The sequence below is a fragment of the Ranitomeya imitator genome, chromosome 8 (genome assembly GCF_032444005.1).
Source record: "Ranitomeya imitator isolate aRanImi1 chromosome 8, aRanImi1.pri, whole genome shotgun sequence".
NCBI classification, from domain to species: Eukaryota; Metazoa; Chordata; class Amphibia; order Anura; family Dendrobatidae; genus Ranitomeya; species Ranitomeya imitator.
This window is the reverse complement of record NC_091289.1, coordinates 10,673,723-10,685,827: the sequence shown is the minus strand read 5'-3', so window position 1 is coordinate 10,685,827 and position 12,105 is coordinate 10,673,723. Positions and strand designations below refer to the sequence as shown.

The 12,105-nt window shown below is 40.9% G+C and overlaps 1 protein-coding gene across 1 annotated transcript in view; it reads right to left on the bottom strand.

Annotated features, from left to right (window-relative positions):
- The window catches only part of ALDH1L1 (aldehyde dehydrogenase 1 family member L1), a 38,786-nt gene extending 33,895 nt beyond the window's left edge, over positions 1-4,891 (bottom strand). Inside the window, exon 1 of the mRNA XM_069736268.1 lies at positions 4,691-4,891. The gene's annotated coding sequence lies outside the window, so the exon portion shown is untranslated. The remainder of the gene's footprint in view (positions 1-4,690) is intronic.
- Between the last annotated feature and the right edge of the window lie 7,214 nt (positions 4,892-12,105).

The window sequence follows — 12,105 nt, the reverse complement described above, 5'->3', positions numbered from 1 at the left end:
CAGAGGTCATTTACTGTAATAACCAGTGACCCTCACAACCTAAGCACTGGATCCAGCAGGGGTCATTTACTGTGATAACCAGGGACCCTCACAACCTAAGCACTGGATCCAGCAGGGGTCATTTACTGTAATAACCAGGGACCCTCACAACCTAAGCACTGGATCCAGCAGGGGTCAATTACTGTAATAACCAGGGACCCTCACAACCTAAGCACTGGATCCATAAGGGGTCATTTACTGTAATAACCAGGGACGCTCACAACGTAAGCACTGGATCCAGCAGGGGTCATTTAATGTAATAACCAGGGATCCTCACAACCTAAGCACTGGATCCAGCAGGGGTCATTTACTGTAATAACCAGGGATCCTCACAACCTAAGCACTGGATCCAGCAGGGGTCATTTACTGTAATAACCAGGGACCCTCACAACCTAAGCACTGGATCCAGCAGGGGTCATTTACTGTAATAACCAGGGACCCTCACAACCTAAACACTGGATCCAGCAGGGGTCATTTACTGTAATAACCAGGGATCCTCACAACCTAAGCACTGGATCCAGCAGGGGTCATTTACTGTAATAACCAGGGACCCTCACAACCTAAACACTGGATCCAGCAGGGGTCATTTACTGTAATAACCAGGGACCCTCACAACGTAAGCACTGGATCCAGCAGGGGTCATTTACTGTAATAACCAGGGACCCTCACAACCTAAGCACTGGATCCAGCAGGGGTCATTTACTGTAATAACCAGGGACCCTCACAACCTAAGCACTGGATCCAGCAGGGGTCATTTACTGTGATAACCAGGGACCCTCACAACCTAAGCACTGGATCCAGCAGGGGCCATTTACTGTAATAACCAGGGACCCTCACAACCTAAGCACTGGATCCAGCAGGGGTCATTTACTGTAATAACCAGGGATCCTCACAACCTAAGCACTGGATCCAGCAGGGGTCATTTACTGTAATAACCAGGGACCCTCACAACCTAAGCACTGGATCCAGCAGGGGTCATTTACTGTAATAACCAGGGACCCTCACAACCTAAACACTGGATCCAGCAGGGGTCATTTACTGTAATAACCAGGGACCCTCACAACCTAAACACTGGATCCAGCAGGGGTCATTTACTGTAATAACCAGGGACCCTCACAACCTAAGCACTGGATCCAGCAGGGGTCATTTACTGTAATAACCAGGGATCCTCACAACCTAAGCACTGGATCCAGCAGGGGTCATTTACTGTAATAACCAGGGACCCTCACAACCTAAACACTGGATCCAGCAGGGGTCATTTACTGTGATAACCAGGGACCCTCACAACCTAAGCACTGGATCCAGCAGGGGTCATTTACTGTAATAACCAGGGATCCTCACAACCTAAACACTGGATCCAGCAGGGGTCATTTACTGTAATAACCAGGGATCCTCACAACCTAAACACTGGATCCAGCAGGGGTCATTTACTGTAATAACCAGGGATCCTCACAACCTAAACACTGGATCCAACAGGGGTCATTCACTGTAATAACCAGGGACCCTCACAACCTAAACACTGGATCCAGCAGGGGTCATTTACTGTAATAACCAGGGATCCTCACAACCTAAGCACTGGATCCAGCAGGGGTCATTTACTGTAATAACCAGGGATCCTCACAACCTAAACACTGGATCCAGCAGGGGTCATTTACTGTAATAACCAGGGATCCTCACAACCTAAACACTGGATCCAACAGGGGTCATTCACTGTAATAACCAGGGACCCTCACAACCTAAACACTGGATCCAGCAGGGGTCATTTACTGTAATAACCAGGGACCCTCATAACCTAAGCACTGGATCCAGCAGGGGTCATTTACTGTAATAACCAGGGATCCTCACAACCTAAACACTGGATCCAGCAGAGGTCATTTACTGTAATAACCAGGGATCCTCACAACCTAAGCACTGGATCCAGCAGGGGTCATTTACTGTAATAACCAGGGATCCTCACAACCTAAACACTGGATCCAGCAGGGGTCATTTACTGTAATAACCAGGGATCCTCACAACCTAAACACTGGATCCAACAGGGGTCATTTACTGTAATAACCAGGGACCCTCACAACCTAAACACTGGATCCAGCAGGGGTCATTTACTGTAATAACCAGGGACCCTCACAACCTAAACACTGGATCCAGCAGGGGTCATTTACTGTAATAACCAGGGACCCTCACAACCTAAGCACTGGATCCAGCAGGGGTCATTTACTGTAATAACCAGGGACCCTCACAACCTAAGCACTGGATCCAGCAGGGGTCATTTACTGTGATAACCAGGGACCCTCACAACCTAAGCACTGGATCCAGCAGGGGTCATTCACTGCAACCAGGGACCCTCACAACGTAAGCACTGGATCCAGCAGGGGTCATTTACTGTAATAACCAGGGACCCTCACAACGTAAGCACTGGATCCAACAGGGGTCATTTACTGTAATAACCAGGGATCCTCACAACCTAAGCACTGGATCCAGCAGGGGTCATTTACTGTAATAACCAGGGATCCTCACAACCTAAGCACTGGATCCAGCAGGGGTCATTTACTGTGATAACCAGGGACCCTCACAACCTAAGCACTGGATCCAGCAGGGGTCATTCACCAGGTATCCTCACAACCTGAGCACTATTTGCACCATCATTGTGATATTATCATGTTGTATGGTCGGCACTGACCCTTTGTCATACGGTATCTTGCTGTGTGCTTCTTTGGCTGTTTCTATACCCCCCAAAGGTTTATCATACACCCCTGTGTAGGTTGTGGCAGTAAATATTCACAGCCTCTATATGTGATTCGTGTGTTTCATCTATATTTACCGGTAATTACATATTACCTTTGTAGTCACTCTGTCCATATTTATGGATTTTTTTGCTTTTTTAAAAAAAATTCATCCAGATTAGAGGTGACTTATAGGAGTACAGCGCTCCTTGGGGTTTCCTAGGGTTAGAAGGCGCTAATCTTCAGTGCCTCAATGTATGGTGCCAACCTGTGCGGTCAGGTAGGACATCCTTGAGGGAAAGCATCGGGTCCCGTCATTGTCCTCCATCCTGTTCTACCCAACCCTGTAGTTTATTTGGCATAGTAGTGGATAAACAAAAGAACACTCAGGCCAACATTGTTTGGGTATTTCAGAGACTTCTGTGATATTTTTCCTTTCAATTGTGATAAATAAAGGTTATCCTTTATTGGGGGGACATTTTGATTAGTCAGACCTTGGTTATATTCCTTACCTCATTATTGTTTTTGTTAGTTCAGATGCCATCTGACACAGGAGCAGCATTGGGTCCATCATTTACAAGTTCTCAGACAATTGTGCCTCTTATAAGTTTATCTCACTAAGGTCTGCATTTTCAGTAACTTTCAGGGTCACTACATTTACCCAAAACTTTAACACCATGGAGCGCCGCTTCGTCAACTTTTGTGTTTATGGTACTCTATGTCAAATAAAACAAAACAAAAAAACCTAAGAAAAAACTCCAACTTTTGAACACCTATTGTACAATGACGGTCTCTAGTCCTCGTCGGCCACATTCCGCATTGTCCGCCATGCTGTTCTGTATACGTCGCCTATGATCCATACATTGGGGGGTGTCGTCAGGGCGCTGCCTCGGGTTCACCAATCAGGAGAGCGATCCATCGCAGCCTCGAGGGGCTTGCCCAATCAGACACGGACGTGTAAACCCTTCAGGCTACTCGGGTTCAGTGACTTGTGATTCATTAACCATAAACTGACTGTAAAATTCATTGATGTAGGAGAACAAATAGTGTAAAATTTAATGTGCAGTTACCCTGCGTGCCTATGACAACACTGACAGTCCACGCTGCCCTGACTGTCCTGGCAGCTCCTGACTCGCTGACCTTTAATGACTGCACAGATCATATTTACTGGTGACCTGTAGAACTGGAAAAGCCTCAGGAAACTGCGCCACGATCACCTCCAATAATCCGCAGTTTCGGGGGCTTCTTATGTCACATGCAGGGTCCTGGTCATTCAAATGGCTTTATGTAAATTAAGTTTATTCATTGTATTGCAAAAAGTTCTAAAACTCTCTAATACACATTGGATTTAGATTCTTTACGCTTTCCAAGATCTCTGCTTGCTGTCAGTAAATGAGAACCTTCTTGTTGACATCTGAAGGCCGACAATGTACAATGCATCCAGTCTACACCATCTCTTTCCTGTCCTGATTGTTTGCTACAATGTATCAGTGCAGCAAATGTATCATCATGCAGTCTCCAAGACACAAGCTGCAGTTGTTTCCATTCTGTACATTCTGGTGGCAGCTGCACAGTCTGGACTTCACTGATACCTAGTAACAATTAATCAGGACAACGGGAAAAATGTGTTTTCCAGATGTGCTTAGAGTTATAATTGTCTACATTAGGGACAACTGTAACAAACCCTCAGCTGTGGGAATGTCAGATCTGTGACTTTTTTCAGCATTTGTGTGTAAACAAGAAACTTTGCATTCACTGGCAGCAAGCAGAGAGCTTGAACATTTGGAAATAATTGGTGCACAAATTATATTAGAAAGTTACATAACTGTATAGAATGATTGACCTCTACTTACAAAGGATTAGAAACCCCCTGTAATTCACAAGTGCCAAAAAGACCCCACATAGGTGGAAATCTCCCCCATAGGACTCACCTGGGACAGGACACAGCAAAAGGTCCTGCTTGGAAAGTCTCAGAGCAGAGTTTGGAGCAGGTTTCTAGAGGCAGGAGGTGAAGGAGCAGAGGAGGAGACTGGGAGCTGGACAAGATCCAGGAGGGTTTACTGATAATTACTGTGAGTAAGGAGGAGAGAGCAGGCAGAGCAAAGCCCCAGGCTGCAGGGAAGGCAGGAGCTAGGAAAAACTGAGAGATCAGGTGAGGAAAGGGAGAAAAACACACAGCTGTACTGGTGCTGGACACTAGGGGGCATCCTAACTAGGCAGGACCCCAGAGTAAAACACAATACCAGGTCCCCAGGTCCTTAATCACCTGCACCAACAGGAACAAACCTTGGCCCAGTGGAATCCAAACTGCGGCTCTCCAGCTCCTGAAAAACCACAACTCCCAGCATGCTCTACAACTCTGGTGTGCAAGAACAAAAAAGTGCTGTAGTTCTAAGGGTATGTGCACACGTTTCAGGTTTTTTCGTGATAAAAACGCTATAAAAACTCATTAAAACCGCATACATTATGCATCCTATCATTTAGAATGCATTCTGCAATTTTTGTGCACATGATGCGTTTTTTTTCGCGAAAAAAAAAAACGCATCGCGGTAAAAAAAGCAGCATATTCATTAATTTTGTGTTTTTTTTCGCTTTTTCCCCCGCTATTCTATGCATTTGGAAAAAACGCATAAAAAACGCACAATAAACACATCAAAAACGCGAAAAAAAAAAGGATGTGACCGATAGGATACCAAAGCTCTTCAGCTCCAAGGACGTCCACCCATTTCTTCTGATACATGTTGGCACCAATGACACGGCAAGGAAGGACCTACCGACAATCTGCAAGGACTTTGAAGAGTTGGGGAAGAAAGTAAAGGAACTGGATGCACAGGTAGTTTTTTCTTCTATCCTTCCAGTAGACGGGCATGGCACCAGGAGATGGAACAGGATCCTTGATGCAAACAACTGGCTAAGACGATGGTGCAGACAACAAGGATTTGGATTCCTGGACCACGGTGTGAATTACTGGTACGATGGACTCCTCGCCAGAGACGGACTACACCTCAACAAACCTGGGAAACACACATTCGCCAGAAGACTCGCTACACTCATCAGGAGGGCGTTAAACTAGAAGAAGAGGGGACGGGAAGAAAAACATTAGACTCGAACAAAGACGACCCAGGAAAACATACTCTGAAGGGAGGTAAGAACATTTCTTAAACAATCCACAGTGAGGAGATTGGAACAAAACAAAATCCTCTAAACTGCATGCTCGCAAACGCCAGAAGCCTGACAAACAAGATGGAAGAACTAGAAGCAGAAATATCTACAGGTAACTTTGACATAGTGGGAATAACCGAGACATGGTTAGATGAAAGCTATGACTGGGCAGTTAACTTACAGGGTTACAGTCTGTTTAGAAAGGATCGTAAAAATCGGAGAGGAGGAGGGGTTTGTCTCTATGTAAAGTCTTGTCTAAAGTCCACTTTAAGGGAGGATATTAGCGAAGGAAATGAGGATGTCGAGTCCATATGGGTCGAAATTCATGGAGGGAAAAATGGTAACAAAATTCTCATTGGGGTCTGTTACAAACCCCCAAATATAACAGAAAGCATGGAAAGTCTACTTCTAAAGCAGATAGATGAAGCTGCAACCCATAATGAGGTCCTGGTTATGGGGGACTTTAACTACCCGGATATTAACTGGGAAACAGAAACCTGTGAAACCCATAAAAGCAACAGGTTTCTGCTAATAACCAAGAAAAATTATCTTTCACAATTGGTGCAGAATCCAACCAGAGGAGCAGCACTTTTAGACCTAATACTATCTAATAGACCTGACAGAATAACAAATCTGCAGGTGGTTGGGCATTTAGGAAATAGCGACCACAATATTGTGCAGTTTCACCTGTCTTTCACTAGGGGGACTTGTCAGGGAGTCACAAAAACATTGAACTTTAGGAAGGCAAAGTTTGAACAGCTTAGAGATGCCCTTAATCTGGTAGACTGGGACAATATCCTCAGAAATGAGAATACAGATAATAAATGGGAAATGTTTAAGAACATCCTAAATAGGCAGTGTAAGCGGTTTATACCTTGTGGGAATAAAAGGACTAGAAATAGGAAAAACCCAAAGTGGCTAAACAAAGAAGTAAGACAGGCAATTAACAGTAAAAAGAAAGCATTTGCACTACTAAAGCAGGATGGCACCATTGAAGCTCTAAAAAACTATAGGGAGAAAAATACTTTATCTAAAAAACTAATTAAAGCTGCCAAAAAGGAAACAGAGAAGCACATTGCTAAGGAGAGTAAAACTAATCCCAAACTGTTCTTCAACTATATCAATAGTAAAAGAATAAAAACAGAAAATGTAGGCCCCTTAAAAAATAGTGAGGAAAGAATGGTTGTAGATGACGAGGAAAAAGCTAACATATTAAACACCTTCTTCTCCACGGTATTCACGGTGGAAAATGAAATGCTAGGTGAAATCCCAAGAAACAATGAAAACCCTATATTAAGGGTCACCAATCTAACCCAAGAAGAGGTGCGAAACCGGCTAAATAAGATTAAAATAGATAAATCTCCGGGTCCGGATGGCATACACCCACGAGTACTAAGAGAACTAAGTAATGTAATAGATAAACCATTATTTCTTATTTTTAGTGACTCTATAGCGACAGGGTCTGTTCCGCAGGACTGGCGCATAGCAAATGTGGTGCCAATATTCAAAAAGGGCTCTAAAAGTGAACCTGGAAATTATAGGCCAGTAAGTCTAACCTCTATTGTTGGTAAAATATTTGAAGGGTTTCTGAGGGATGTTATTCTGGATTATCTCAATGAGAATAACTGTTTAACTCCATATCAGCATGGGTTTATGAGAAATCGCTCCTGTCAAACCAATCTAATCAGTTTTTATGAAGAGGTAAGCTATAGACTGGACCACGGTGAGTCATTGGACGTGGTATATCTCGATTTTTCCAAAGCGTTTGATACCGTGCCGCACAAGAGGTTGGTACACAAAATGAGAATGCTTGGTCTGGGGGAAAATGTGTGTAAATGGGTTAGTAACTGGCTTAGTGATAGAAAGCAGAGGGTGGTTATAAATGGTATAGTCTCTAACTGGGTCGCTGTGACCAGTGGGGTACCGCAGGGGTCAGTATTGGGACCTGTTCTCTTCAACATATTCATTAATGATCTGGTAGAAGGTTTACACAGTAAAATATCGATATTTGCAGATGATACAAAACTATGTAAAGCAGTTAATACAAGAGAAGATAGTATTCTGCTACAGATGGATCTCAATAAGTTGGAAACTTGGGCTGAAAGGTGGCAGATGAGGTTTAACAATGATAAATGTAAGGTTATACACATGGGAAGAGGGAATCAATATCACCATTACACACTGAACGGGAAACCACTGGGTAAATCTGACAGGGAGAAGGACTTGGGGATCCTAGTTAATGATAAACTTACCTGGAGCAGCCAGTGCCAGGCAGCAGCTGCCAAGGCAAACAGGATCATGGGGTGCATTAAAAGAGGTCTGGATACACATGATGAGAGCATTATACTGCCTCTGTACAAATCCCTAGTTAGACCGCACATGGAGTACTGTGTCCAGTTTTGGGCACCGGTGCTCAGGAAGGATATAATGGAACTAGAGAGAGTACAAAGGAGGGCAACAAAATTAATAAAGGGGATGGGAGAACTACAATACCCAGATAGATTAGCGAAATTAGGATTATTTAGTCTAGAAAAAAGACGACTGAGGGGCGATCTAATAACCATGTATAAGTATATAAGGGGACAATACAAATATCTCGCTGAGGATCTGTTTATACCAAGGAAGGTGACGGGCACAAGGGGGCATTCTTTGCGTCTGGAGGAGAGAAGGTTTTTCCACCAACATAGAAGAGGATTCTTTACTGTTAGGGCAGTGAGAATCTGGAATTGCTTGCCTGAGGAGGTGGTGATGGCGAACTCAGTCGAGGGGTTCAAGAGAGGCCTGGATGTCTTCCTGGAGCAGAACAATATTGTATCATACAATTATTAGGTTCTGTAGAAGGACGTAGATCTGGGTATTTATTATGATGGAATATAGGCTGAACTGGATGGACAAATGTCTTTTTTCGGCCTTACTAACTATGTTACTATGTTACTATGTTACTATGAAAAGGATTTCTGGCAGAAATGTCCGGTTTTTGTCAGGAAAATTTCTGCCAGAAATCCTGACGTGTGCACATACCCTTAAGGATAGAGGGAATTTAGAGGAAATTCCGCGCTGCTGTTGGGTATAGGGGTAAATCCAGGTACACAAAAATGGATTTGTGTTTTTTTTTTATTTGTTTATGCCTTTCAGGACACAAAAAATATAAAAAATGTTTTTTTTTCTCCTGAAGAAGTTTGTGTAGTTCGAAACGCATAGCGAAATAGAAAAACGCAAATTCATTTCTGTGTATCTGGATTTACCCCTATCCCCAACAGGAGTTCCAAATTTTCACAAAACTCCCCTTATCTATGCAGAAATTCTGGCCTGAGAACCCGTGGACCTGCAGCAGCTGGATCATATGCCTCAATAATGTGTGAACACAACATCATCAGTTTAGCATCACATTTATATTTTTCTTTATTGTCAAACTGGATTATACCCTGGTGCTTTTTCTGTTCTCCAGTCTTTTCCCTCTCTAGTTCTCAGTTAATCATCTATGTAAACATTACTGCAATCGCCATGGATTAAGAAAAAAACATTTACAAAGTTAGGAACCCAAACATTTACATCCCGAATTGTGGGATATCCGCAATGTGCCCCGGAGGCACAAACTATTATGTAAGTATGTATAAGTCCTGACATGTTGTCAAACTATTGGCGAGACAGTGCTGGAAGGAAATGAACAAAGTTATACAATGGCTTTTTGCAGCATGAGATAATAATGTTAATAGTGTGCACATATAGTCCTGTCATGTGAAAAAACTAAAGTCTTACAATTACAGTTAGGGGAATTTCTTAGTATTGAAAAAAACAGAGACTAAGGATATTTAGTTAGAATCAATAAATACATGGTTATCTGCAAGAATATAACTACTACTGCCCCGATGTATAAGAATATAACTACTATAATACTGCCCCTATATACAAGAATATAACTACTATAATACTGCCCCCTATGTACAAGAATATAACTACTATAATACTGCTCCTATGTACAACAATATAACTACTATAATACTGCCCCCTATGTATAAGAATATAACTACTATAATACTGCCCCTATATACAACAATATATCTACTATAATACTGCCCCTATGTACAAGAATATATCTACTATAATACTGCCCCATGTACAAGAATATAACTATAATACTGCCCGTATGTACAAGAATATAACTACTATAATACTGCCCCTATGTACAAGAATATAACTACTATAATACTGCCCCTATGTACAAGAATATATCTACTATAATACTGCCCCATGTACAAGAATATAACTACTATAATACTGCCCGTATGTACAAGAATATAACTACTATAATACTGCCCCTATGTACAAGAATATAACTACTATAATACTGCCCCTATATACAAGAATATAACTACTATAATACTGCCCCCTATGTATAAGAATATAACTACTATAATACTGCCCCTATGTACAAGAATATAACTACTATAATACTGCCCCTATGTACAAGAATATATCTACTATAATACTGCCCCATGTACAAGAATATAACTACTATAATACTGCCCGTATGTACAAGAATATAACTACTATAATACTGCCCCATGTACAAGAATATAACTACTATAATACTGCCCGTATGTACAAGAATATATCTACTATAATACTGCCCCTATGTACAAGAATATCTACTATAATACTGCTCCTATGTACAAGAATATAACTACTATAATACTGCTCCTATGTACAAGAATATAACTACTATAATACTGCCCCCTATGTACAAGAATATATCTACTATAATACTGCTCCTATGTACAAGAATATAACTACTATAATACTGCTCCTATGTACAAGAATATAACTACTATAATACTGCTCCTATGTACAAGAATATATCTACTATAATACTGCTCCTATGTACAAGAATATAACTACTATAATACTGCCCCTATGTACAAGAATATATCTACTATAATACTGCCCCTATGTACAAGAATATATCTACTATAATACTGCCCCATGTACAAGAATATAACTACTATAATACTGCCCCTATGTACAAGAATATATCTACTATAATACTGCCCCTATATACAAGAATATAACTACTATAATACTGCCCCTATGTACAAGAATATAACTACTATAATACTGCCCCCTATGTACAAGAATATATCTACTATAATACTGCCCCCTATGTACAAGATTATATCTACTATAATACTGCCCCTATGTACATGAATATAACTACTATAATACTGCCCCTATGTACAAGAATATAACTACAATAATACTGTTCCTATGTACAAGAATATAACTACTATAACACTGCTCCTATGTACAAGAATATAACTACTATAACACTGCTCCTATGTACAAGAATATAACTACTATAATACTGCCCCCTATGTACAAGAATATAACTACTATAATACTGCCCCCTATGTACATGAATATAACTACTATAATACTGCCCCTATGTATAAGAATATAACTACTATAATACTGCCCCTATGTATAAGAATATAACTACTATAATACTGCCCCTATGTATAAGAATATAACTACTATAATACTGCCCCTATGTACAAGAATATAACTACTATAATACTGCTCCTATATACAAGAATATAACTACTATAATACTGCCCCCTATGTACATGAATATAACTACTATAATACTGCCCCTATGTATAAGAATATAACTACTATAATACTGCCCCTATGTACAAGAATATAACTACTATAATACTGCTCCTATATACAAGAATATAACTACTATAATACTGCCCCCTATGTACATGAATATAACTACTATAATACTGCCCCTATGTATAAGAATATAACTACTATAATACTGCCCCTATGTATAAGAATATAACTACTATAATACTGCCCCTATGTATAAGAATATAACTACTATAATACTGCTCCTATGTACAAGAATATAACTACTATAATACTGCCCCCTATGTACAAGAATATAACTACTATAATACTGCCCCCTATGTACATGAATATAACTACTATAATACTGCCCCTATGTACAAGAATATAACTACTATAATACTGCCCCCTATGTACATGAATATAACTACTATAATACTGCCCCTATGTATAAGAATATAACTACTATAATACTGCCCCTATGTACAAGAATATAACCACTATAATACTGCCCCTATGTACAAGAATATAACTACTATAATACTGCCCCTAT